The 25,685-nt window shown below is 35.6% G+C and overlaps 1 long non-coding RNA gene across 2 annotated transcripts in view; it reads left to right on the plus strand.

The window, feature by feature from the left end:
• LOC117197109 (uncharacterized) overlaps positions 1-25,685 on the plus strand; it is a 200,455-nt gene that overhangs the window by 153,841 nt on the left and 20,929 nt on the right. For both annotated transcript variants that reach the window (XR_004477624.2, XR_004477628.2), the window contains exons 6-8: positions 2,665-2,797; positions 11,151-11,273; positions 13,193-13,299. This is a non-coding gene — a long non-coding RNA (uncharacterized LOC117197109). The remainder of the gene's footprint in view (positions 1-2,664; positions 2,798-11,150; positions 11,274-13,192; positions 13,300-25,685) is intronic.

Consider the following 25,685-nt stretch of genomic DNA (forward strand, 5'->3'; position numbering starts at 1 on the left):
TAATGCCCTTTGGGTTTTATAAAGTTCAATGATTCTTTATTGCTTTTAGAAGAAAGTCCAGGGTTTTTCCAGCTTCCAACATTTTTTAACCCAGCTTCCAACATTTTTAATGTTACAACACATTAAAATCATAATATTTAAGTGGCTCACAGGGATACCCTGAAGTGGAGGGATTTGAAGAGTCTACACTGATACTGGACTTTTAAAAAAAATCATTACATTTTATCTAGGTCATAATTACAATAAGAAAAATAAAATATAAAGTGTTAGGGAAGAAACTAAATAGTTTTACTTGTATAAATCTTTCAAATAAAATATTTTAAATTTTTTCTACTAAAATGTTTAAATCTGTAAACAGATTACAACTTTTATGTTAAAATTTATGTCTCAAGTGGCTTCACCAAATTTCTAATCAAGACTTTTTAATGATGACCTCTCTGAAATCTTGACAGATCAATCTGTAAGAAACATTGGTCTCACAAAAAGTAGCTAATGACAGAGATGTGTTAAACACTCTTTTTATATTGATGAAAATGACTTTCTCATCATTAACCAGAATTTGGATAACTTGAGCTACTTACATGGTCCTTATTATACTCAATTCTTCTTAAACCTAACAGCTCTTTCTTTTCTTTCATTGATCAGCATCACCTCAAAATTTCTGATGGTAATGCAAAATGATTTCTAATTCAATAAGACTTTTCATTTCAAAATAATCATGAAATTTTTCCTCAAGTTGCTCTAACAGCCTGTACTAGTCAGGGTTCTCCAGAGAAACAGAACAGAACCAACAAGATATTGTACATATATGGAGAAGGAGAGAGAGAGAGAGAGAGGGAGAGAGAGAGATTTTTTTAAGGAACTGGCTCATGTGACTCTGGAGGCTTGGTGAGTGCAAAATCTGATGGGGGAGGAAAGCAGCCTGGAAACTCAGGAAGGACTTGTGGTTCAAGTCCAAAGGCAGTTTGCTGTAAAATCAGAAAGGTAATTTGCTGATTACATTGCACATGTAATGGGTGGAGGTCATGGGGTGGAGGTCACACTTTTGTTTGAGTCAAGCCTTCAGCTGATTGAATGAGACCCACCTACATAATGAAGGGCAACCTGCTTTACTCAAAGTCCACGTTTTTTAATGTAAATATCATACAAAAGCACCCTCACAGAAACACCCAGAGTAATGTTTGACCAAATATCTGGGCACTGAGGCTCAAGCAAGTTGACACATGAAATTAACTACCAAAACAGTCTTAATTAATCTTAGAATTCAAATTATGATTCTGACTAAATATTGCTAATGAGAAACTTCCCCTTCCAAAAGAAAATTTTTTCTCTGAATTTGTAAACTTTATGAGTACATATTAATAGAATATTTATATGGTCCTAGAAAGTTTTAAGTTTATTTAAGTGCTTTAAAAAGTTCAGTTAATAACCTTTTTTTTTGGAGCCAATAACTTGCATTTTATTTTACTTTTGTTATTGCTCATGAGTATCAAATATAATCCAGGACTAAACAGTACAGTGAGGTAAAAAGTTGAGAAATTCTCAAATATGGAGTAAAATATCTTAAATTTAAATCCCATGCACAAAATTCAGAATGACAACAAGATTTATGGTTAGACCGTGCTTTACAATGTGACTGAGGTTCAGAAAAGTTAATTAAGGGACAAATGTAGAGTCAGAATGGCAAACCCCAGGGATGAAGAATATGGGCTTTGCACTCACACAGTTTGGGGCCAAAACTTTTTTTGAAGCTAAAGTTTCCTCACCTGGCTCACAGGCCTGAAATAAAAAGTAAATAAGAAAAAAAATACACAGTCCTCAGCACAGTGACTGATGCAAAGTAAGTGTTCAACAAATAGAAGCTGGTATAATTTCTGTTTATATATTCTTTTCATTTTGTTTATCATTATCTTTATTATTACCCTAATTAAGGAGCTGGGATTTGATCCAGGGAATGCTTTTGCTAAAGCTCATTTTCAGTAAACTATTTCTCAAGCTGGTATTTCTGTAGAACTGATCAGGAACTAAATACTACCCGAGGAGAATAAAAAAGGAAGTGAATGAAAAAAATTAATACTAAGAAAATAAATACTGCAGTCCATATCAATCACCTCATAAAAGCCTCTTATCACCAAGATAAGAGTGGGTGGAGACACTTCGCTAAATTACTGTCAAGGCATTGTGGTAGCATTTGTATTAAGTGTACCAGAAAAGGAAAATCTTTTTCCCCCCTGTACATTCACCTCATTCATCTCTACAGCTGTGGAAAAAATATTAGTAAATCTGGTCTTGAAGGGCAGAGGTGAGTGTTTAAGCCCCTTTTAGCACCAGCTACAGTTCAGAAACCCTCCATCAGCAACACCAAGTGACTCTTTTCTCTCTTCTGACCATTTCTCTTCTTGGCCTCTGTTTAGATTTTTCTTTATCACAAGTGCTGGGCTATTATGAATGCAAGACCTATCATATTTTGCTCAAATCTTGTGGTGGTTACAGTGGTTCTCGCTCCTATTGCTGAAATTGCATTTCTGATAACTCAAATTAGACCTCTGGGCATGGCTCATTCTGACCACAGCTAGTTGTCATTTCATATTTCTATCTGTGAGAGGTAACTGTCTGCTGTCTTCAAAACCAACAATCAAATAAAATACTTTCCCTTTCTTTTAGATGTTTCTGGTATATTCCTGGGAACTGTGGAGAAATGAAACATGAAAGACATGTTTATGGGCTTTATTCTAGAGCACACAGGATAACAATTGCATGAAGCCAAGAAGGACAGACGTGTCCCTACATTCATCAGGTTGGTAGTAGTTCCTTACAAGGTGGAAGGCGTTGTGGTAGAAGCTGTGAATAACAAAAAGCTGTGTTATAAATGTTCCCTGCTGTCTAAGCCTGAGAATCAAATAAGGTCACTCACTGAAGAAAATGGTACATACACTAAGCCTTGAATTATAGGTTCAATGTCAATCAGTGATGATGATTGGGGAAAAAAATCTCACATGGAGGGAAATACAGGGTAAAAAAGAACAACGCAGAACCAGGGAACTCTTAATAACAGTTTTATTATAATGCAGTGGAAGAATTAAAATTATCAAAAATAAGTCTATAAACATGAGCTGATAAATTCTACAAAAGGTATTGAGTTTGTATTTGGGAGAATTTTTAAAGTGTTTTTTAAAAAAGAATTGGCATAATCAAAGAAACGTGCCACATTTATAGAAAGATTAATGTAGTATTAATGGCAACAAAATTTTAGAAGCATAGATTTGGAATGAGAAGCTGTTCCATCTATGAGCAATTGCCCAGTTTTGAATGCTTACAGTTTTGAACTAGTAAGTTGAGAATTTAGAAGAGAACATGAGTGTGATAGACACTAAGATCCTCCAGGACCTAGTGACTTTTATAGGTGAAAACAAAGAGTGAAAGTCACCTCTGATAATTCATGAATGATCAAAATATAGCCAGTACCACAAGAAGTCGGAGGACTTGCACAGAAGTTGTGAGGAGTGGTATGTGGACAAGGGCAAGGAAAGGAAGAATTGAGGTTTAACAGCTGGTCCAGGTAGGAAGAGGAGTAAATCTGAGGAGAAAAAGTCAGTAGAAGACAGAAATGTAAGCCTCATCTATGTGGAACTGATTATTAAAGCCATGAGCACAGATGGTATCACTGGGAAAAGAAGAGCATATGAGAACAAAAAGAACTTACATTTTTTGATCACTTTTTATATATTAGAGCCTGGGTTTGGTATTTCATATATAGCATTTCATTTATCTAGTGTAAAAAAATCTTGAAAAATGTCCAAAACAGGCATGGAAAAAGAGGAAAAGGACATTGAAGGAGAAAGAATAGTGGGAGGAGAAAGGAATAAAGGAAAACAAAATTAATACGTTGTCATATTACCTAAAGCAAAAGGAAGGAAGAGAGGCAGAGGCTGTTCTGCATTGTCAAATTCTGAGTGGGGGGCTACGGGAGGGGAGCATTGAAGATGAAACCCAAGATTAGGTTGATTTTTAATGATCTTTGAGATTCATGGCATAAATTGTGAGGTTGAAAACAAGATTTCAAGGCCTTAAGAATGAGTTTGTAAAATGTTCACGGTAGCCCATGAGAGACTAGTGTCTTTTCCTTATAGTCCCTTAGCACTACAGAAAACAATGCAATGTTCCCTGTACTTTATCCCTTGCATCTTCTTCCTTGTGGTCTTTGGTCTAATTTTCGTCTGTTCTTGTGTCTGTGAAAAAGATGGCTCTAGGTACACTGGACCTTTCATTAAAGAAATGATCATAGAACTCCATTTATAAACCTGATACTAAAAATACACCAGTGAATTATTTTTCTTCCTAATGGTTTTGAGCATCTTCTCTGTGTCAGTACTGTTGTTTTGTGTGTACTATCTAATTTATTTTCAGAATGACCTTATTGCATCATTGTTATTATTTTCATTTGTCAGTGAGGCAAACAGAGGCACAGACAGGTTATTTTTCTGATGCAAAAAACTCTCCAAATAGAAATTGGAAGCAGTTTTGTATGTAATGGCTTATGTGTCTTTTGCATTTGTGATTTAGATGGAGCAGTACTATGATCCATGATCTTAACTGCCAGTTTATGCTTTGTTCTATTTGTTTCCAACAAACATCAGTGAATACTTTTCACATATGCCCCACATGGAGAAGATATGATAGCTTTCTTTATACTGAGAGTGAGCATCTTCAAAAGTGAATAAAAATGGAAAAAAGTAAATGAAACAAATTTACGAAATTAGTAATTTAGAAAAACAATATAAATTATTTTAATTAAATATAAAAAAAAGTTTGACAATTAATAATTCTTATATTGTGAGCTTTTTGTCAGTGTGTATTATTGTAGTAATTGAGGTGTTTTGGGGTTTCATATAAGACGCTCTTTCAAAGGTATATTCGGTTTCTCTCTCCTTTTATACATTTATTTAATGGGGTTGGCATTTAACATTTTTCATACATGGCTATATTTCACATTGATGTATTAAATATTGTTGAGATGTTTCTTTCTGTATTTTTATAATCTAGTAGGTTATAGGTTTTTATACCTTTCTTAATTGCTTCTATTGCAAAACTATTTTTAAAAATTGGCTAAATAAAAATAATGTTGTAATAAGGGTGGAGTGAATCTATTGTTTTATAAAATTCTTTCCAAGTTGTTCTCTTCACTTTTGTTTTGATATTCAGTCACAGAAACTAAGTAAACGAAACCTCTCTAGGGATAATAGGAATGTAAAAAATACAGACATGCGTGCACACACACACACACACACAATGTTCATCTCCTTATAAGACACATTTAGAATATTAGGTGAAGAAAAGTCTTAAGGACAAATACTGATTTTCCCATTTCGGTCTTGGAGAGTCAAGGAGAGATATCTCTTGTTTGTTTTTAGGATGCCCAAGTGTTCCATTAGTTCAGTCAAAGATTTAATCAATCATCCAGATGTTTGAATAATTGTCCAAATGTTTTTGTCAACTTTGTGTGAAATAACTGAATGGCCTGAACTGACTTGAGTTGTTATCTTAATGCATGGCAGAGTTCAACTGAGGAAAGTAATAATTGGATCCCAACCACATGGCCTTAACAGAGAAGTAGAAACTGGTACTCCCACATTCCCATTAAATCCTGGGGTCATGCCTATTCACTTTGGTAAAATTGAACTCAAGATTTAGAGAGGTTCTGCCTCAAGAATCTAAAGACCTAGTCTGAAGGGATCTTTTGAATATTTCTTTAGTTGTATAAAATTTGAAAAAAAATCAAATTGGTTACTACCTTTTATATCTGTCTCACTTTAGATCAAGTTCAAAGCTGGAAATGTCACTTTAGTTTCCTTAAAATAATTTTTTTTCTAATGAAATTATTAGGATTTCTTAGATTACCAAATGTTGCAAAACGGTGCATGGAATGATAGTGGAAAGAAAGGACGAACTTTAGAAATAAACACATCTGGTTTTGAATCTTAGCTCTGCTATTATAAATAACTTGATGTTGAGTAAGTTATTCGATTTTCCTAATCTTCAATTTTCTCATCTGTAAATTTCAATATTATTGTAAAGTTTAACTATAATGAACATAAAATGGCTAGAACATTATAACTCATAGCTATTATGATTTTCTTAATCATAATAGATACATTTCTTTAAGATGGAATGTGTCATATCTATATGGAATTTTAACTTTATATTAGTGCTTATAATCTTTGTATACTCAGTTTTCAACCTGCAACTACTTGGGGCTAGTATTCATTCATCCATTCAACAAATTTTTTAACACTAACTGTATTCCTAGTACTGTCTCAGTAATGGGGAAACAATGAGGAAAACATAGAAAAAAAAAAGAAAATAGACATAGTCTTTGTCCAATTAGAATTTGAAATTAATTTGGAAGAAAAACCAAAAAGGTAAATAATCCGATTTTAAAAATATATGATTCTGGAGTGTACTCTACTCGAAAAAGTACAGTAAAAGAAAAAAAAAAAGTACAGGTACTGTAAGAAAGTAGAACTGAATGGCCCGATTTAATTTGAATTGTTTAAGAAGGGTCTGAGTAAGTGCTATTCAACCTGATTCTTGAAGGGTAAGTGTGGTCAGTAGGTAAATCAAGGGGAAAATGGTAATTCCATGCAGAGAAAACTGATGTGTAAAAGTCCTGAGTCAGGAAAGAGCTTTCTGCATTGAGAAACTAAAACAAGATTGGTGGGGTTGGAAAGTTGGGACAAGGGGTGGCATGATCAGAGGGGAGTCTGGGGTAATGGAAGGGAAAGACAATCAAAGGCATTTTAGAGTCACTCTTAAGCTTAATCTCGAGAGGATAGAACTGAACACTTGCTTTATTTAGCCTCTTTTCACACCTCTTCCACCGAAATCCATGTGGAAGTTAGAAAAGAATATTTTACAGGCTGAATTCTCAAAAACAAGAAAGAGAACTCTCAAGGGACTAGAACATGGAAGGAAACCCTGACAGCAGAAGGTCAAACTGAAAGGAGAAAAGAGAATGCAAAATGTGCAAGAGAAAGTTCTGCCTTAAAAGGTGAGAAAGAGTAAGGCATCTTCATGATGTCAGTAAGTGACACCAGGGGCCACAGAGCCCAGGGCAGCCAACACAACAGTGAGCTGGAGTAGCACAAGGGGAATGTATAAAGCAAATACTGTTAGCCCCACAAAGGAAAATGGGCAAATTCACAATCACAGCGAGAGGCTGAACATCTCTCTCTCAGGAACCAACCGAGAAACCACCCACTAATAAAGAGGGATATGGAGGAGTTGTGTAATGCACTTAACAAGCCTGATTGAATAGCTACACAAAGAAGCCTCCACCATACCAAGAAAACTACATGTCATTTTCAAGCACACAGGCTACAGCCACAAAAATTTAGCATGCGCTAGACCACAATGGGAATGTCAGCAAATTCCATAAAGGTGATATTATACAGGCTCCATTTACTTATGCATCAACAATTACAAGAAATTCCACTATTCAAAAAAAATCCCCATATACCAGGAAATTAAGCACACACACACATACACACAACTGCAAATAATTATTAAAGTGAAAATCAATGTGGAACTTATAAACTATTTGGAGCTGAATAAATAAATGAAAAGTGCTACGTAACAAAACTAGTGGAATATGACTGAAGCAAGACTGAGAAGAAAAGATATAAACTTAAATGTGTCTATTTGAAAAGAAGATTGAAAATAAATGATCTTTGCTTTTAAGACAAGAATCTAGGAAAACAAAACAGAAAACAGAAGAAAGTGATTAATATAAATGGAAGCACAAAACAACTAACTCTAAACTTTAAAAATGGATAAGTAAAAACAAAACCCAGTACTTTGAAAAGAATAATAAGTTACTTTAGCAAATATAACCAAGATTTTAAAAATACATATAATTGTCAGAAATGAAAAGTGAAACAAGAACAACACAGAGGAGAGCGAAAAATTGTAAGAAAGCAATAAACTGCAGAGCAGTACATTTGTAAGCCTAAATTAAACCGATAATTAATTTCCAAAAGATAAATTTCAAATGTATGTACTTTTCTGAAGATTATTATAGTTCAAAAATAGGTTTAAAATTAATGGTAATTAAAATATATTCTCCAGGAGAATAAAAAAAAGAAAGAGAGGAGAGGCAGAATCTAGCTAAAAGGTTCCAGGTGAGTAAAAGTTGTGGGACAAAAGAAGTGGTTCCTTTAGGGCATGTTTAGGACTGTAGTATTCTGTGCCAGGCAAGTTTTCAGGGAGAGATGGTAGGAATGTGTAATTTAATATTATTTATTAATATTGGTCATTACTGAAACCTCTAAGTCCTGAACAGTCATTCTGCTTTTTTTTTCTGTTCTGGCCCAAATCTCAGAATCTAGGCTATTATGAGGGTGTTTTAATTTGAAGTCCTTGGAAGCTCTATCAGACCTCCAAGAGTCAAAGAAAATAAGAATGGCTTCTAATAGTTCCCTCCCACCCCAATGAGTGCTCAGAATTCAAAAATAACCCTAATAACAATTTTCTAGGCTATATATACTTTCTTAAAATATTTATTTTCCTGGCCCAGGCCCCTCTGACAACTGATATTAATGTTTTAGAAAAGTGCATACAGTCTCAAAAATTGTATGAATTATCATTTATAATTGAGTTGGAAAACGGCGAGACCGTCTGATCTCTTTTCCCCACTAAATAAATGCTTTCTCATGATGACGTGAACTTTATTTGTTATTTAAACTTTTTAGGGGACGAATATGTTTGTTTTTCTACCATCAGGGCTGAGAATGTGCATCTAGAGGTGAATGCATCACTAGTGACTCTGAGCACCCTTCCTCTGTGACTGGGTGAAGTTTACTCAGTGTGTTGGTGGCCCAGGTAGTGCCATCGTGCACCTGCTTTCTCACCCTTTGATTTGGCTTTTAGATATTGTGCCCTTTTTACAAAGGATTACTTGAAAAATACAAGGCATAAATAAAATAGAAGTAAATATGATGAAAAATCATGTGAGAAATGCACACACTTCAGGGTGGATGAGTTTGGTAGGTCTGCCATAACAAAGTACCAGAGACTGGGTGACTTAAACAATAGAAATTTCTTTTCTCACAGTTCTGGAGGCTGGAAGTCTGAAATCAAAGTGTCAATAGAGTTGGTTTCCTTCTGAGACCTCTCTCCTTGGCTTGCAGGAAGCTACCGTCTCCTGTGTCTTCATGTGGTCTTCCCTCTTTACCCATCTGTGTCCAAATTTCCTCTTCTTATAAAGACACCAGTCATATCAGATTAGAATCCATCCTATAGAACTCATTTTAACTTAATTACATCTTTAGAGACCCCGCCTCTAAATACAATCACATTCTGAGGTACCGGGGGTTAGGGCTTCCATATGAATATATGAGAGGGACACGGTGCAGCCCATAACAGGGGATTTTTGTAGAATATAAAAATAAAAGGGGGAAAAATGAGAAATATGGTGTAAAGATAGCTGATAAGACCGTTGTGTGAGCAATGAAAGAAAAATGATTTGAGAAGAATTTAAAACGCTCACATGGGACTTCCCTGACGGTCCAGTGGTTAAGACTCCTCGCTCCCAATGCAGGGGGCATGGGTTTGATCCCTGGTCGGGGAATTAAGATCCCGCATGCCACAAGGTGCATTCAAAAAAAAAGAAAAGTGCTCACAAACTTGGCCAAATACTAGTTAAGCAGTTGAAATTAACTTCTACTTTGCCGCCGACATAACTCCACAGTACTTTGTTGTTTCCTGTAGCTCGTTGCATTAACCCAGTTAGTTGTGTGAAAAGCTTTTAGAAATTGCCTGCACACCATAAGGACTTAGCAAGTATCAGCCGTCTTGGCCGTCCTCATTGTTAGATTGCATTCTAGCACTCATCACAGTCTGCCTTTAATGCGGTCCACTCATGTGTCTAGTCTCCCCAACAATCCTGAATTCCCAAAAGGCAGAGAGACTCACTTCTGTTTCTCTGTCTCAGGATACAGTGTAGGCGCATAGTGTTTGACACCTAGAATGTGCTAAATCAAAGTTAAGCTTCAGAGGAAAAATAAAAACAAAAAACAGATTTGCCATTTCTTAATGTTTTTTCCCCCTTAAAATCCTGGACTAGACACATGCTCTAATACATGCTGAATGAAATACAAGTAATATTTGTTTAAGTATGGAAATAAAATTTGTCTTTTTTTGAGAACAAACAAAAGGAAAACCACTTACTGAGGTATTTTAGAGGCTCATGAGAAAAACAGGCAGGAGCTAAATTTTAAACACTAAAGAATTTTAATTTGGTAGTGTTTGTAAAATGCTTTAAAGATGCAGAGTGATGCATGTGTTTTTTTTTGAACTTGGCAAAAAGGAAAAGGACAAATACTTAAGACCAGATGGAGTGTGAAAAACATGAAGAAAAAAAGTGAAAACTAAGTCAGCAAAAATATAGTTTTTCAGAAATAATTGATATTTTTGCTGTCATCTGGAATGACCAAACCTCCAACTTTAATAAGAGAAAATATAATTTTTAAAATATCCAATTTGTAAATGTATTTTTATTTTGAAGAAATTTAATTAGAGAGGTATGAAAAATGTTATCATTCTGCTTTCTCCTAGAAAGTAAAAATGGGATATCTATATAAACAGGAGCTGAACAGGAAAGCTCTGCTTGGTCTGAACACCTCAGACTTTTGAGTGTGAGATTGGTGTTTTGGTGTGGGCTGCAGGCACTGTATGTAGCTTCCTTGTTGTATGTTGTTTCCAGTGGTGGTGATGTATTTTGCTCTCCTACTTTACAGAACTCTATTACAAAACACCTGGTGCAATTTAATAGTCATTTTTGTACTGCTGTTCCATCACTTTATGGTCATATTTAAATTTTTTGAAGTAATTCAAAAATGTTAGCCTGGCACGGTTTGAAGAACTCTGAATCAGGACCTGGCTGGCATTAATGCTCTGCTCAGCTGTGCATTTAGATGTAAACAATGGGTAAGTCACCTAATTTCTCTAATCCTCTATTTTCTTATTTGAAAGAGGAGGAAAATACTATCTATTCTCGCTATCTAACGTAGTTGTAATAAGGATCATATGAGAATATGTATCTAAAAGTGCGGCTTAAATGAAATGGGCTTACCTTATTATTATTTGTTAAACAGAACTCATAATTGACTTTGTCGAATCACCAGCTCCCATACTTCAGGTGATATCAACTACAAGAGATGCGTGTTTTCTATATATATTGCTCAGAGAAATTGTAGCAGGCAGCTTCTGTGACAGAGGTTGGTATATGATAAGACATAACCAAAATTTAGAGTTGCAAAAACACTCAAAGATATCTAATTAGGTTTCCATGTGAATTTGTAATTAAGACTGAAACCCAGAAATGGTTAATAATTTTCCTAAGATCAGTGTGCTCTGATAGCTAATTTAGTGCTTACTATGGCTCATACATGATGCTATTGGAAATGATTGCTGGATTAGACAGGGCCTTGCTCAATCTTTTAGATCAGGGGTCAGCAAACTACAGTTCATGGGTTAAATCTGGGCCACCACTTGTTTTTGTAAAGTTTTATTGGAACACATCCACATCTATCTATTTACATACTGTCTATGGCTGCTTTCATGTTACAGTGAAGTAAGTCGGAAAGAAAAACAAATACCATATGCTAGCACATATATATGGAATCTAAAAAAAAAAAAAAAGGTTCTGATGAACCTAGGGGCAGGACAGGAATAAAGATGCAGAGGTAGAGAATGGACTTGAGTACACGGGGAGGGGAAAGGGTAAACTGGGACGAAGTGAAAGAGTAGCATTGACATATATACACTGCCAAATGTAAAATAGATAGCTAGTGGGAAGCAGCTGCATAGCACAGGGAGATCAGCTTGGGGCTTTGTGACCACCTAGCGGGGTGGGATAGGGAGGGTGGGAGGGAGACGCAAGAGGGAAGGGACATGGGGATATATGTACACATATAGCTGATTCACTTTGTTGTACAGCAGAGGCTAACACAACATTGTAAGGGGATTATACTACAATAAAGATATTAAAAATAAACAAATTTTAAAAAGCACCATTATTAAAAAAAAAAAGAAAGTAAATTCCATAAAAGCTAACTTCCTTGACAAAAGTAAAAGATTTTATTTCCCTCCTTGTAAAGTAAGAAGATACGAACTTCATGGTGTGCACATAGAAGGAGCTTCTGAGACAAAGAACAAAAACTCTCAGTAAACAATAGGTTTTCACACAATAAACAACAGAAAGCAATGGATACTTCTGGAACCCTCTCCATCCTTCTTTCCTACAGGTTTACAGACCAGGGATTGCCTTGACAGGGAAGAGACTATACTGTCTTACTGAAAGATTGTTCTCAAGTCACTAAACAAGAATTAATTGCACATGCTTCTATCATGTTACTTTTAAAGCAGGTTATTGTAAGACAGTGCTAGCCTATGAATTCTCAAGAGAAGTATGTCCTGAGAAAGTAAGCATAGGAAGTTTACCTATTTCCTTATTCATGTTTCTTCCCTTGCCTTTTGCCTGGTGAGGTAATGCAATAACAGAACCTTCAGCTTATTATTTTAAGCAGAGTTCATCTAGTTCACTTTGGGTTCCTGGGTGGTGAAATGCTTGAAGACCTCCCATGGATAGAAAACCTTTGCATTGTAATCTTATTACACAACAGGGAAGGTCAATGGAATGAGCCTTTTTTTCCCCCTCATTTTAGTTTGTCTCTACCACATAAAAATGTGACACAGAATGAAGCAGACCCAAGTCTCTGCGTGTGATATTAACTTGGAACTGCTTTTTGTCTGTCATCATTGACCATGTCACCACTTTGTCACCTGCCTCCTAGATTTTGTCAACTGTAGCTGGGTGTCTAAGATCACTTTCATCCTTGTGGAATGTGCCTGCGGCGTTTGCATGAGGGCTAGTCCACTCAGATAAGGCTATTGCTGCTGGGGAAGTTATTTTGTTTGCATTCCCTGGATTTGTGAGATTAATAGAGAGCCCTCCAAGGTGGGATGAGGAGGACTTCAAAAATGTCAAGGGAGGAAACACGCCCTCTAGCCATTTGATTGTGAGATTGATTTTGCGAAATGACATGTGTAGTGACCCCTTTACACACAGCTTTTTACTTCATCCAGTATTGTGGCTGAGCTTTCTTCATCCCGGTTTTTCTTTCATTCAAAACAGAAAAAAAGAAAGTTTTATCAAACCCCAGAACTCAATCTCCCAGCATCTGTTTACACTTCTTGGAATGACTGAATATGTGTGAGAAGAAAATGGCAGAAACCGGGAGGGTAAGTGAGGAATGGCCCCCTTCCTAAACTCTTCTGAGGACATTTGGTTTCTTCCCGCCTTCATTCCCCTCCTCTTCAGTTCCTCCTTCCCCACAAACAACTTTACTCTTTTTGTGCAAAAGTTTGCCATTTGGTGTTCAAGGTTAATTTTAATACCTAGATGTTTCAGCTGCTAGTTCTTCAATAGACTCCAGGATTCCCTCTGCACTTTTGGGGACTATATAATAGTCATGGCATAAACAGTAGGATTTGTTTTCATCTACAATCACGACGACAGAGTTTTGTATTTGCTTTAGAGCAGTAGCTCTCAAAATGGAAACTTTGAAAATATTTTATTTATTTGGTTAAAACCATTGGGTCATATCAAAAAACACGACTGAACAAAGAAATATGGAGAGGAAGTGTGGGGAAAGGAAGGACTCAGAGTTATGCTGGAGGACCAATAAAGGGAATAAAGCCCATCATTTTAATATCTTATACATTTCCCTTTTCTATTTAAAAGAAAATCTCAATAAGCAGGCTAGTCTGTAACATCATTCTTCCAGGCTTCTCCGTTCCTGTTTAACTACATGAAAACCTGTCTGTAAGCCCCCCACTGGGAGAGGGAAAACATTCCCTTTGCTGGCAGGTGGTCTTTTGCAAGCACTTCCCAATTGAAAGCATATGTTCCTGGGTGTGAGGAGGCTTCTGGTAAGTGGGGAGGAAGCTCTTGTGGAGAATGATTGGATTATGTAGGCAAATTCAAGATAAGCATGCTTAGTCCTCCCTTCCTTCCACAATAAAGGTAGAGGCTTTTGATATCACATAGAAGGTCTCTATCCTACTCATCTTCACCTCCAGGTTGAAGGTCTTCCTTCACTGTCCTACAACATAGTTCAGTGTTCACATCCTCTTTCATATTAGCGTTAAACTAAGACCCCCTTGTTTCTCTTCCTTTTCCTGGTCTTTGCCACCAAGACCAGTTAAGCTACCAATAACATGAGATTGATCTTCTTAAGGATAAGATCCCTTCCGCAGAACTCAGATTTCTTCAGTTAATGGAAGAAAGGAGAGAGGCAATGAAGAACCAAAAGAATATCCTTTTCCTGTTCAAAGAGGGGGAAAGTCTTTTAGCAAAGATTTTTTTTAAATGAGAAATTTGATTCAGGAAGAGCAGTATGCGAATGACCATTTCAAAGGAAATCAATGAGAAAAGTTCAAGAAAATGATCATAATGAAATATATCTTAGCAATACATCTTTTACTAAACATCAGACATCTATTATGTGCCTTTCCCTGTCTGAACACATTTTCGTAAAGGCTCAACGTAGCTAATTCTGTTGCATTTCCTGGAATGAAGAAAGAGTGAGTTTGCTTCACAAAAGTTAGAATTTAATTGAATTTTGTGAAGTACAAAACCCAAAAAAACATTTTCCCCAATATCCCAAACTCTAAAAATAATTGAGGACTGCACAGAGGCAGTGAAAAACTGCATAATATTGGAAAATGTTCTTTACCTCAACCCAAAAGAACTTTATAAATGGGTACAGTATCTCATGGTGAAAAGAGGAGGTCAGATTGACGCTGTTTTAAGCAATGGGTTATTTAGTTAAGATTTGCTGCATCAGCTTCCAAGTGCTCCCCCAAATGTCAGCGCTCTAATAATGAACATTCTATTGCTTGAAAGATCAAAGTTTTCTTTACTGGTCAGAAAAAGTGGCATCACATTTTTGCTTTTCCCCAATAACTGATTTTTGTACATTTACTATAGAAAGTGAATCTAACCATATTGAAGGGGATGATAGGTTACTTAGCTTGGAAAATATTGAAAATAAGGCAAATGCCTCTCATTTTCTTTTTAACAGAAATATCCTACACTGTACTTGCAAACCATTAGTTTATGAGTGAACTAGTTTACAATGTATGTAGTATTATATGTGCATGTTAGCACTTCTAAGAGCTGCTTGAGTAACCCGGAAAAAAGGGTCAAGAAAATATTGAACTGTCCTTCAGTTATTACAGGCTATTTAGAAACTGGAAAACAAGCTAATTCTGATTTAAGAAAAACATAACGATACTTTGTTTTTACATAGTACTTTTCAGACATGACTTCATTATTTATCAGAACATTCTTCTGAGCGTAGGTAGCAAGGGCTTTCTTCAGTTTACAGAGGCATAAACTTGGGCATGAAAAGATTAATTGATTTCTGCCGGGCACAGAAAATCTATGCCAAAGGGAAAGAGAGACCAACTTTCTACAAAGGACTCAGGAGCCTGCTCTTCCTCCAGTAAATAAAAATCACATCATCATTAACTTTTGTAACAACTTCTTAGAATCTTTGCTACACAATCAGTATTAACCATCTGCGTGGTATTGATTTAAGAAGATTTGGGGGTCTTGCTCATTTATTGCTTTATGCTAACACACTGCACTCACATAGAACATAGTCATTGGTTGAACAGCATTGCTTACATGTAATAGAGAAAAGATGACAATCAGTAATGACACTCGATTCGCGATTCAAGAGTGCACAAAGGGTACAGTGAATAGTTGTCATTACTTGCTCCTAGCAAGTACTATTTAAGGCCAGAAAATCACATAATTAGAGGCACTTTCAAAGCTCTTGATTTCAAGATAACTTTCAAACATAATTATCACATTTTTGACTGGAGACATATCAAGGCCGCAGACATTAGTTTCTGCAAAAATCCCCTGTCAGTAATGTGTTATAGTACCCTTATAACAATATATCTTGGAAATTACTTTGCTTATGTAGTTTTTCGGGTCTGAATGAAGTAGAAGAGCGACACAGTCAGTTCACATTTTTGTAAGTTCACTTTGGCCTATAACATGGAGGTCGATGAGATGGAAGGCAGGGTGATTAGTTAGGAGGTTTTGGTGAGAGTGAAGGTAAAAAATAATGGCGGCATTAATTAGAGTGGTGTTAGTGGTGATGGAAAGAAGTAGGTGGACATACACATACTTACTGGATAAAATAGATGTTTGGTTGGTCTTGGGGGCTGAAAGAAAGGAGTTAAAAATATCTCCCAGGTTTTGTTTGTTTGTTTGTTTTCAATTAAGTGGATGCTGATGCCATTCAGTGAGATTAGGATTAGCAGAGGGTCAAAGATTTATTCTGGGGAAATGAAGCGCCAGCTTTTGACATGATGAGTTTGAGATGCCTGGGAGATACCTAGGTAAAACCATGGACAATTGAATGTATGGCTCAGAGTTCAGCCTCAGTGGATATCCTCTATGAAATCTTCCATAATCACTTTAATGGAAAGCCATGTCTAAATTCTGGATGCCTCTTCATGGCTAAGATTTGAGGAGTTATCTTGATTTATCTCACAGTATCTTAATATATAGTTTAACAAAAATATTACCTAATTTCTTCAGTTACTTGTAGTCTAAAAGCACAAATTTATAGAGTAAATTTAAAAGCAATGATCTTTTCTAAATTCATAGAATATTTGAATTATATCCCTTAATTCTGCTTCAGGCAGGTATTATATTCGTATGCACAAACCCAACATTCTTCCTGGAATTCAGTATTTTCTTGGTATTATGAAATAAGACTTCTATTTTTATAAACAGCAGGTGTTTGACCGGGGAGATGATTCATATGCTTTTAAGTCCAGAGCTCTAATGAATGTTCTAGGTTTTCAGATATGAATTTATAACCTGTCATTCATTCATTCAGCAGGCACTATCCTAGGTGCTTTGATTTGCCTGTTTGATAAACATCTCTTTCCTTGGAGAGATTATAATCAATGGAGAAGACAGTAAAGAAAAGATATAGTATATAGAATATAGTATAATATATAGTATCTTAAATGGTTATTAGTTACTTGGAGACAAATTAAAGTTGAGAAGATGAAAAGGGAGCACTTAAAGACGAGTGTTTTCAGCTTTCAATGAGGTAGTCAGGGGAAGCTTCACTAGGAAGGTGGAATTTGAGACTAGACCTAAAGGAGATGAGGGAGGATGTCAAGCCACTATATGGGGGAAGAATGCACCCTCAACAGAGGGGACAGAAAGTGCAAGGGCTCTATGTAGTCACGGCCTCCAGAGTAAGGACACCAAAGTGATTAGAGTGGAGTAAGCAACAGGGAAAGCTGTAGTAGATGAAGCTGAAGAGGGAAGGAAGTAGGGGTTCCAGATTGTTTGTACCTTTTAGGCCAAGACAGGAATGAATTCATGGAGAGTTTTAAGCAGATGAGTGACATGCTCTGATGCATTCTTAAAGGATCACTGCTTGTTATGTTAAAAGTAGGCAGTCAAGTGTCAAAATGAAAGCAGGGAAAGTTAGAATAATTCAGGAGAAAATTAATGGGGGTTTGCTGTGATGGTTAATTCCCGCAGGCCTGAAATTGGCCTGAGCTGTTTGGCTGAAGTAAGAGATGTATCTGTATAAGTATGGCTCGCTAACCGATTGTGTCACTGGATAGTTTAAAAAGAAATAATAATAAGAGATGTATCTGGATGTACTAATCTCTAGACAAGGCATAAAATATACTGAATAATAATGTTGCTTTGTAACCATGATTCCCATGCAAGTTTTAGGATGGCTTTTACCAGTTTGTCAGCATTATTGATTTTGTTTATCTACAACAGTGAGATTGCTGATTTGTACCTGGTCTCAGTGAGACTCCTAGAGGGTTCTGACACTGGGGCTGTTTATCTACCAAAAAATATGCCTGCATGACCAGCAAAGTATAAAATATCCTGTTCAAAAATTCATTTTGGGTTTCCTGATCCCAGGGTGTTCTGTGAGGTACACACATCTGTGGTCCCTGATCTTTGAGAGAAAACAACAGAGCCCTGCAGGGGAGGATGATTGGAGCGTGTGCTCAGCCTCTCTAGGATCCTTGCTATGAGACAGGCTTTGGCTAGAATGCAACCTTACCCTAACTGTTGTTTTATCGTATGCTTTTCCAATAATAAACCTTAGATTTATAATCATTTTCACTTTGAGCTCTGAGAGTCTTCTTTAACAATTGAAGCCTGACTGCCACCACCAGTGCAGGAGCTTAGACTGGACTGGTAGCAGTAGAAGTGATGAGTCAGCCACTTGGATCCTGGATAACATTTAAAGATAGAATTGACATGATTTGCTGTTGGGTTAGATATGGGGTGTGAGAGATAGAGCAGAGTCAAAGATGACTCCCAGTATTATCAGCCTGGGCAACTGGTAGAATAGAGTTTAGAATGATGATTGAGATGAAGCCAAATTAGCATTCATTTAACAGCAAAAAGAAAGTAACTGAAGATATATTGAGTATAGACAACTCTTCTGGGGATATCGGATATAAACAGAAGCAGAGAAAAGGGGGCTTTGTTAAAAGAAAAACAGAGTTTCAAATATTTAAGAGAACTGGTGATATAGGCATAAAAGAAAAAATTATTTTGTTCTTAAATCTTTTAAAAATTGCTTTGGAGAAATGATTTCCTTTCTCCAAACTAGCTGTTTAAAATGTACCTAACAACAACAACAAATAAACAAACAACATGGGAGTAAATACCAGTGTAGCACTTAATTCTATTATAGGACTTATAGAGTATGCCATTCTATCTCTAGGATATTTCATTCCAAAATGATATTTCACTTAACAACTAAAATAAAAGCATAATAAAATCATAAGTTGAAATGCAGGGAAAATGTAGAATATTGACTCAGTTTAAGACAAATATTATTCCCTGTGATTCTGGACCCAATATTAATCCTAGAATTATGTGGATTTTATACGAGCTTAAGAAAAGATCATCATTTCTAAGCTAAAATGAATTAAAGCTGCCATTAATTTGCTATTGACCTTTAATATTTATTCTGTACTGTGTTTTTACATTTCATCTCAAAGTCTTTTTCAGAAACTCTGGGATGACTTTTACCTGGTTACAAAGTGAGAAACTTTGGAAAGTTTCTAACCTCTACACAGTAGGTGCTGAATAAATATTTGTTAAATAGATGAATACATATGTGAATGAATATATGAGTGAATGAAGAGTCACATGAATGGTTTATGAATAAACATGTGAATTTATAGTAGCATGTATAATGCAAAAAACACATTATATAAACAGAGAGGAAATCATGAATCTTTTGTGATTCCCTTTGTTAACAGGAACAACTTTGAGACATACTTGCAGAGTCAGGGCAGTGGAAGAGAGCATCATTTTTGACCATTCTAGAGCAAACTGGGTGATGGAATACAAGGGCAGAGTGAGAGGCAAGGCTCATAGCTAATTCAGGTGGTTTCAATAAACAACTGTGTGTTTAAGTGCATCCTAGGCCGTGACAATGGAGGTTGAGGTTAGAGTTAGAGCAATAAAGAAGCTGCTCAAGAGAGAAAGTATCACTCCAGGGTAGAACTGTCTCATCAGAGAAAAGAAGTTATTTCTTTCCTCTTCTGAGTCATGAATTCATGACCTCCCTCGCTCCCCTGCATACCTCCCAAGGCATCTGTGAATTGGAAGATTTATATGAACTCTCACAAAGAACGTGACTGTTCTCATAGGTGTTTGCAGACAAGCAGTTTCTCCACCCACTCATCTCCCAAGGAGGTTCCTTAACCAGGTAGCAAATTGAGGCATGGGGTTGAGACAAATGCTGAAAAGTCATTTTAGAGAGGTTAACCTCAGAATGATTTAGGAAATAAAAAGAAAGTAATTCCAAATTCCTGTATCCTCATATGTATGAATAGATAGATAGATAGACAGATAGATAGATTGATAGACAGACAGACATAACAAAGTCTCTGTTATAGAAAAGGCTTCCAACACTAGTTCTTTTTTACTTTTAGGCTATTTAAAAAATTCTTTCTACTTCCTTTTTTCCCATCTTAGTAAATATGTGCCAATTCTCACAGAATTGTGCTTTAAAAAAAAGAAAGATAAAGTGTATATGTTAGTGCAATTTGGTAGAAATTAATTAAAGAAACTAGCTCTTCTAAAGCCAAGCAGTCCCACCACCCACTAACCCACTAAGCAATGCAAACAAGTGGGAATTTCCATTCAAACGGTAGTTGCAAAATATTCTTTGATATTTCAGATTCTCTGTTGATGGTAGGGCTTGTCTCTTCAGTCAAATAGAATATTTCTGTCATTTTAATGAAAAGAAAATTAAATTAAATTTAAAAAGAAGGCAGTCTGTTATTTGTCTTTAGACAATAGACACCAGGAGAGTAATGCAAAGAGAAAAGATGTAGATCAGAAGTTCCCAAGTTTTTCCCACAGATCTCTAGTCCAACCAGATGCTCTGAGAAAATTGTATTCCATGGCAGAACACGTTTCTGCAGTGCTCCATATGCTGTCCTCTCTTAAGGGATGCACAAGGCTCATTAAAATAGTAAAGACCCCCAAATCCTGAAATAAAGAAATCTATTTGGCTTCCTTTAATCCAGTGTTTCTAAAATTTACAAGTCCACAAAGGCTTCTTAAATGTAACGTGCATCAAGATCCTGTAGAGTTAGTGATATGGAATATGCTTGGTGTATGCCTATAGCAGACTATGCAAACATACTTAAGTGTACACAGAGCCGGGCCGCAGGGAAATGGAATCACTTAGAGGTAATCAAAACCTTTGTAGAAAAACATAACCTTTTGATGCTCAGAGTATAGAAAAAAGAAATTAAATAGGTTGGGAACCACGCATCACCCCACTCAGGGATATTTTTGGGATTAGAAAAAATTCAAAAGAAACCAAGAAATTGGAAACAAAAGCCTAATAATTAAATCCACTAAACTCTATTTTTAATTAATCCTTCTGGTAGTTGTGGACAAAACTTTTCTCAGGTGAGAAATATTAAGAGCACAATATTTTTCACTAAAACAGTGCCTTCTGAGCTCTGAGTTCCACTTGCCTTTGGAAAACCCCACTTCCCAGGGGTTCTAACGGGTCTTGGAGGAGGAGAGTAGAGGTTTTCAAACGCTCATAAAAAGGCTCACAAGGCTTCTTGGATATCAGATTCCTCTTACAAAACAATAATTTGTTGAATTAAGTGCCAGTGAACCAGATGGATTACATTTCCCTCACAATGTGCACAAATTAAAAAATTAAAGAGAAAAGCACTTGGTAAAACCAAATTTGTATTTTGCTGGACCTAAAACATTTAGAAAAATAGTTTGAGATGTTTGGCTAAAGCCCAGTGCCACCAGGCCTGCCTGGCTCTAGACACCAGCCTCATTGACTGAAATATTCTATTAAGCAAGCAGATGGGTGGTGGTTTGTTACTGACTTTTCCACAAAAGCGAACTGTGAAATGTAATATTTCTGGAAGGATAAAGTGCTTGTGCTTCATACTTTTACAAAAGTGGGTTGACCATCTCAAGGATACTTTAGAAATAATATAAACTCTGGGAATGAATTTTTTTTAAAGGTTAACGGTGTCAGTATAAGATAATTGAGAAAGGGAGAAAGAACTACCTAAAGAAAACAAGTAAACTAGAAAAATTGGGAGTATAAGTTTTATGAATAGCTTGAATTTCTGCCACTATGAATATAATTATTGGGATGCTTTTTAGAGTAACATGTAATTTCGTGAAACATATTTATTATGCTTTATTTAGTTAATAAACTTTAATTTTTAGAGCAGCTTTAGTTTCACAGCAAAACTGAGTGGAAAGTACAGAGAGTTCCCATACACGCTCTGTTCACTCTACACACACATCCCCCACTACCAATATCTCATAACAGAGTGGTACACTTGTTACAATCAATGAACCTACACTGACATATCACTGTCGCCTGAAGTCCATAGTTTACATTAGGGTTCATTCTGTGTGTGCTTTTAGCAAGGAGGTATCTTGGTATAATGGATTATTTACTTGTCAAATAACCAACAGTGCTGCTTATAATTTATATTATTAATGCATATTTGAGGATTAAGGATTATCCTTAATCCTGGAACTAAGGCTTTTGCTTGTTTTGAAAGAAACAAAATCACACATTAGTTCATTTGATTTCAAGAAGAAATAAATTATGAGAATGGAAGTTTTACATACTTAAGTCATCACAATAAACAGACAAGCCTCATACATTATCAAGTGCCATTTCTAATTTGCAATGTAGAAATAATATGTTTTGCTTGGTGTAACCCATTCTTTCTTAAGACAGCCACCTTTGGAAAGACATATCACAGAAAATTAGCTTTATGACAATGCTTTACATAGAAACTTATTGTAATAGCAAAACAAAACCCATATTCATTTCTAATAAACCTATTTTAAGTGCTTCCTTTTCACTATCATGTTGAAACCTTGCATGCACCAACTATGTGCCTCCTTTTTTTTTACAAGGATGGAGAAATATATTTTGATTCCACAGACTGAATTTCTGTTTCTTGACCTAAGCTCCACCCCATGATCCACTCACTGAACAGATTAAAATTCCCAAAGGAGAGATTAGAAGCACCAAGATCAATTTAGAGTCTCACAGTGTTCTTGCCAAAGGCCTGATGTACACATTTCTGTCATTAACTCTGATCCAGATATATTCCTGAGGAGGGTGACTAGTGCATGACCTTGCCTCATACCCAAAGAATCACTGTTGTATTCAGCAATGCCCAGAAGCCCTGGATGTACATGGCTTTTAGTGAATTAATTGACCTCAGAATTCACTCATATGGAGCATCTTATCTGGAGTCCAAGCTTTCTGTATATAATAGCACTTTGGGTATTATTACTAGTTTAATTTGCTATTAACTTTGCACTCCACAGTAAGAATAACTGCAAATACTTTAGTTTTCACATCAGAGAATATAAATCTAAAAAAAGAACAAAATGAAATTCAGCCGCAGTCTCCAACTACTCAGTAAAAGCTGCCCTTTTGTTTTCTTATCTTTCTTTTCTCTTTCTTTTTTTAAATCATGCCATCCCAAATTCATTTTCCCTTATCCTTAAAGCAACCTTCATCCTCCAACTTTGGCTCAGATATCCACATTCCTTTGACTTTGGCCTAGAGTTCCAGGGTTAGAGCACTTGGTCCAGACTTGGCCAGTCAAGCACCTTAATGTCTCCCTTCAACTGTCCATCATCCCCCATACCCATCCATCCATAGTGGTAAATTGGGGTGTGTGACCAAAATTTGCTCAAACTGGATTTTCAGTTGTGCAAGCCATTACACATTCTTTTCCGCTTAAGCTGAGTTGAATTGGTTTTCTTCTCATTTGAAACAATCAAACAAAATAGTTCTGGTATACCCTTTCAAAGATTTTTCTGATGCTACTCATACACATATTTTTAGTTAATGGAGTTATTTCTATGAACTAAATTTTCCAACAACTAAGTGCGAGAACTTTAGTTTGGTGATTTTAATTCTGTGATAAAATTCAAAGATTCAAAATGAACTTTAATTAGCACTGCAATAAGAACTCAAGAATTACTTAATAGCTTTCTTAGATTAATTGATTTTTCTAAAGTGCCTGTAATTTTGGGGTGCTTTCAATAGATTTGCTGCTTTGATGTCTAACATTGCAATGCAGAGAACATTCTTTGCTTTTTTTTTATGCTGTTTTATTTCCATCCTGTTTTTTTTTTTCTGTCCTCTTAATTGCTTCTCATATTTGACTGGCCTTTATTTAGAATATAACTCACCAATATTAGACTGAATTTCTCATTAAAATGATCTTGGCTTAATTAGTAGGACAAATGCCCATGAATTGCAAAAAAAATACACATCCTGTTTTAAAAGTGTTTGGTCTATAAATTTACAATTTCTTCTTGATTCTGTGTGAAAACCATACCTTCCTACTTTCTGCTTCAACTAGAGAGGTGAGCAAGAATTTCTAATCAAGCCATTGTAGGTGTGAAATATGATAATACTCAGAGAGTAGCTTTCTAGAGATTAAGGTTTAAATAAACATGAACTTGAAGACTTTCCAAGCTCTCCCCTTAGTTCTCTCCTTTTACCTACCTTACCCATGCTGGAGCGATAGGACTAGTGATAGAGCCTGGGAAAAGGAGTGAGATATAACTTTCTGGCTTCTTTTTCTTTAAAATTCATGTTACTGTACTGACCACTTATTGTTTGAAACTTTTAATCTTTAACAGGGATAAAACCAGGTCTTGTTCACTTTCAGGAAATAAGAATGACTTAATCAAGAGAATCCACATAGACATAGTGAAAGGAAGCTTAGCAAAAACTAGAGTCTTCTATAATCAGAATTTTTTCTTGACTGAAATGTTTTCAAAGATTATTATTTTAAAATTTACTTTAATATAAAAACAACATTGATTACAATGTGAGAATATGAGTAAATATTTGTTAATTGCATGTGAGTAGGTGAAGAAAATTAGTGACAAATAATTCTAATTTTGTTTTAACATAACATTCTCTAGAGAGAAAAACTGCCTTCACCATTTAGCATTTTAAATAGTATTTATAATATAATCCTTGAGCTTGTTTTGGGCAGACTCTGGAGCAATCTAGGAGGCTGGTGGGCTGGGTCAAGCATTCTAGAATACAGAATGAAATTTCTCCAAATCTGTTAGTGATCAGAAAATAAAGTCTCATTAAAAGAGAGGGAACTGCCTCAAGTGCATGGTCAGTCTCCCTTATAAGCCTTTTCCCAGAATTTGAATTTGCATGGAGTGGAAATCTAAAGATTGTTCAGTTACTTATTTTGCATCTACATAATGAAAAGTTGTCCAATATGAAATAAAAACAAAATTTCAACCCAAACTACTGAAATGTATTCCTATTTATCATTTGAGGAGTTACTCGGTTTTCTTCCTTTCTTTGCCTCAACACTGTTGATTGACATGCCACGAATATGTTTACATGAGTCCAATTCTCCTTAATATTTATAGAGTTTGTAGAGTGACAGACTAAAATCTGAGAGAATACAAGACTGTAATATCTTTACTGTGTGCTGGTCATCTGAGGGCAAGGTTTTAAATCCACATTAAGTGAGGTAATAAGTTTGTTAGTTTTTTAATCTATACATTTACATGTAATTCTATATATTTTTCATATATCAATTTCAAACTGCCTGACTCAAATTACATAGCCAGACATTATTAACCTGAATGACTGAATCAGTCATTTATTTATTTAAGCGCTTTTTTCTCTTTTAAGTGTATGACTCCAAATTTTGTTCTTTTCTACTTAATTCCAGATGGCTGGATATACGTAAGTCTATTTAAGTAAATTTTTATTGTAATTAAATAATTGCTGATAACAAGAAAAGCTCCTATTAACAAAGATATGAACAGCGTTATCTTTGTATAGAAAGGAAAGTAGAAATACAAATAACAGCTTTTCCACTAGATGATGTAAACAAACATCAACAACAGCAAATGATCTCCTTTATCATGAACATATTTCAAAGGTTAAAATGAGTTTAATATAATTAAATGGTAGAAAAGTCTAAAACCCTTTTTCAGAAAGGTTCAGAGTTTTTTCCTT

Source organism: Orcinus orca, chromosome 12, assembly GCF_937001465.1.
Source record: "Orcinus orca chromosome 12, mOrcOrc1.1, whole genome shotgun sequence".
Taxonomy (NCBI): Eukaryota; Metazoa; Chordata; class Mammalia; order Artiodactyla; family Delphinidae; genus Orcinus; species Orcinus orca.